Source organism: Procambarus clarkii, chromosome 12 (assembly GCF_040958095.1).
Source record: "Procambarus clarkii isolate CNS0578487 chromosome 12, FALCON_Pclarkii_2.0, whole genome shotgun sequence".
NCBI classification, from domain to species: Eukaryota; Metazoa; Arthropoda; class Malacostraca; order Decapoda; family Cambaridae; genus Procambarus; species Procambarus clarkii.
In genome coordinates, this window is record NC_091161.1 from 23,018,500 (window position 1) to 23,022,411 (window position 3,912).

Below are 3,912 nucleotides of genomic sequence, written 5' to 3' on the forward strand. Positions count from 1 at the left end.
GCAAGAGGCATGATCATCCCAATCTAAATCCATGTTGACCGGGGTTGTGGTGGTCACAGGTCTCCATAAAACTAGAGACCTGCCTCCTGATCACGCTCTTGAAGAATTTTATGTGGGGCCTAAGTGCGACTGGTCTATAATTCTCAACCATTGCTTTGCTTCCTCCCTTGTAAAGAGGAGCAAAATTTATGAAATCTATTGATTTAAGCGAATTTTGTATCTCCCCTGTGTGCAAGCTCTCTCTACACTATGCTACTGGTACTTAGCATTTCTTTATAAATATTGAGTGCATGGGCATGTTGTTAATTTCTCCTTCAAAATCTTCAGAATCCGTATTTATATCTGTTATATTGTCAGGAGTTTGGATATCACGCATAAAGAAGCTTTCTGGATCGTCCGCTCTCATGGATGATCCAGACAGCTTCTTGAATATTTATTGGGGTGCTAAACATGCCCCCTCCTGTTTTTGTTAGGATTTCAGTAATTTCTTTGTCACCGTCTGTTCGACCTTTCACTTGTAAGAATAGGTCCAATACTGACAGTGGTTTTTGCATTTTTTTTTCGCATATGTGAAGGAATATTGTTTTCCTTCTCTTGAATTCCATTTTTGTGTTCTAATAGCATTTCTTCAATTTGATATGATTGCTTTGATCTTTGCTAGATTTTTTAGAACTCCGTTTATTTTATTTTTTTATTGAGATAGTCGTGTCTCGTTAGCAGTTATTTTTGTTTTTGTTTTATATATTTTTTTAAAATCAAAACATATTTTTCTTTCTACGTTGGTCCTCTGTCTGGCTTTCAACAAAGGACCAAGTTTTAGACACTTTATATTCTTTGGAAGTCAGTTTTTCTATGTCTTGTGTAGGATTATTATTACTTTAAACATTCAATGGATTTTTTTTTATGTTCGCTGTATATCTTTTCGCCAATCTATCCTTTTATTAAAACTGAATTTATTGAATAACCCGTCATACATGATCATTGTTTTAGGCCTATTACAGGTATTGATGTTTGCACTTCAATGAGCTTGTGATCTAAGTATGTGGTATATGAGATTGTAATGTCCTTGATTATCTCCTTTGTTTGTGATGTTCAAATCTAAAATATTGTCGTAACTAGTTGACTCTTACCTGCTGGATGAGTGAAAATTTGTCACAGAATCTAAGTATATTACGACATTTTTTGGGGGGAATGATTGTGAATGCATTCTATTCCTTTTCTATTTCCAGAATATCTACAAATATCCTTTACATATTTGTACTTGTATAGATGTGAACAGATATTTTAATGTCTTATGCACTAGTTAATTTGCTCGAAACATACTTAAAAGGGTCTTAATATTGCAGGTGTGTCCGAGGGAGCTACAGGTGAGCATGAGGGAGCTACAAGTAATGGTCACTGTCGGTAAAGCCTCTTGTATTCACCTAGTTGTGCTTGCGGGGGTTGAGCTCAACAGAAGGCGTTATGGAGCTTCCAAGCTACTAGGTGGGTGTGGTAGTAGGGTTTAATGTCCATGTAGTGAAGTATGTGCTTTTAATACATACTCACACTTGCTCATACTTCACATTAATAGAAATAAACTCTATTAATATTGTTGAAGTGATTTTACTTGTGAATTATTTGAATATAAGGCGGCCTCATGTCAGGTGAGGTGAATGACGTCACAGGTAGTTGACCCATCAGGCCAAGCTAGTCAAGAGGCGCGGCTGGCAGTGTGGCGCGGGCCGGCGTGAGGAGAGGTGCTGCTCAGCGCCCGCCTCATTGGTTGTACTAAATTAGTCACCTGGACAGTCCTGTGCATGAGGTTACCTGCGTCAGGCTTACAGGCAAGTTACTCTAGATGATTAGTTATTTTATCACATTGTATTCTGTTGGTACAATAGTCTATATTTGCTGATTGTCTAAGCATAATTACAACATGTTAAAGCTTTATTTAAAATAAATAAGTTGACTCTGGTTTACTCATTTGATATAATATTGTGTAATATACCTTTGTCTATTAGTAAGTTAGTAGTTTAGGCTAGGTATTAGTACCTAGCCTAAAACTTTTGATGAAGCTAATTACAACAAAATTAAATTCTAAAACAATTCCTATGTGATTAACTGTTCCACAACAGCGACTAGTGTCAACATTGTGAAATTTAACGTTCGACCATAAGCAGCTGAAAATAGTTTACAAAATTATTAGTTAAATTCTGGCAGTTATAAGGTGTTTGTTGTGAACTATCAGATTTCAATCCTTGAAATATGGACCGAAGACTTTTAACCTAACAAGAGTCGCATAAGAGCCATCCTATGTGAATGAAACTAGCCATCCTGAGTCAGTGTCGTCCACGCTGCCGCCAACCCCAGAGACGCCTTAATTAACATTAACGTCCTGTGTAACCAAGTACTCTATTTTGTCGGATATAACTAACAATTAAAGTATGTTTAAATTGTGTATAGTTCTATGATAGTTGTTGAAGGAAATTACAGTACGTGAGTGTATTCCAACCTGTCTCCCTCGCCTAATAAATAATAGGTAACATAACAAAAACTAGTTTAAATAGTGTTAAAATGTGTGAACTGTTGTGGGTCAGTGCACGAACGAGTATAGACCGAGGACTCGTTAAATGTGAAGCGTTCGTCACGTTCATGTTTGGCTGCCGGGTTAACGACCACTTGGCCGGTGTGATGAGAACGGGCTGTGGACGAGTCATGTCTGAGGTTGGGTTTTGCCATTCTGTGGTAAGTCGGCTTTATGGATCAACCAAAGTCTGAGCTGATCGATTGTCTTGCGGGATATTTTTAAAGCTTTATATGAAGATTTTGAATTTAGTATTTTTATATATTTAATGTGTAATTTCAGATATGTACGAGGGTGCATCAATACAACGGCACTGCAGCTATGGTTAACCATATACAAGAAATTTGTCTCGTACAACGGCACTGCAGGTATGGAGAGAATAGTTACTTGCAAAAACTTCTCACGAATTGCAGTTGGTCATTATGTAGTAGATACATATTCGCACCCAAGTACAATAAGTGAAGGGAAAAAGTCCAATAATTTTAATAGGTACACACTATTCCTTGAAGCGGTGATCTTCTAATAGGTATAGTCTAAAGTGCTCCATGTGTTAACCACTTCAGAGTGGTAAACAAATAACCAGGCCCATAATATGAACATTTAAGTTGTGGTGTATCATACGGTTAATATTGCGCTAACAATTTTGGTTACATTTCAATCCTCTTCCCCTACCTTCCCTATCTCTATCCATACTTTTGTTAGTCTGTCTTCTATCCCACTAGTCCAATAAAAAAAAAATTATATATATATATATATATATATATGTGTGGGAACCGACCTGTGAGATTTATATTTATTTAATTTATATGAATTTATATTTACGTTAATTTATATACTTCGATAGCAATTTGTATAATGATAAGTGGACTGTATTTCTGCAATAATCTCATAATCTCACAAATCGATCCTCTACACATTAGGGGGGTTATATTTATATATATGCAGCCAATCACATTACAGTAACTACATACATTGAAAAGGTTCCTTATCTTATAGTACAGCAGGTTAGTCCACCAGGTATAACTAGGGTGTAGACACCAAATTATCCTCTTTGAGGTAGCTTTAATCACCCAGGTAACTGATGTACAAAGCCTTGCTTCCTCGTCTTGACCTGTCAAAAGTGCGCTAGCTGTGAAGCCAGAATCCTATATATGACAAGCTATATCAGAGAAAACACTATACATGGAACAATAAAGACCTGGTTTAATTACCTTCAGTATGAGGCGATTTCGTGATCTAACCGGTTCACCCTATATCCTGACATTAATGGCCATAAATGAATGATAAACGGGTTTCGGATAGACACTTAACTTGAATTTGTAGACAGCGTGTTGATAATGGTACAC

The 3,912-nt window shown here is 36.6% G+C and overlaps 1 long non-coding RNA gene across 1 annotated transcript; it reads left to right on the forward strand.

The window, feature by feature from the left end:
• The first annotated feature begins 1,346 nt into the window (after positions 1 to 1,346).
• LOC138364113 (uncharacterized) lies at positions 1,347 to 3,299 on the forward strand. The gene is made up of 3 exons (XR_011228303.1): positions 1,347 to 1,485; positions 1,647 to 1,826; positions 2,849 to 3,299. It is a non-coding gene; the product is annotated as an uncharacterized lncRNA (long non-coding RNA).
• Positions 3,300 to 3,912: the final 613 nt, after the last annotated feature.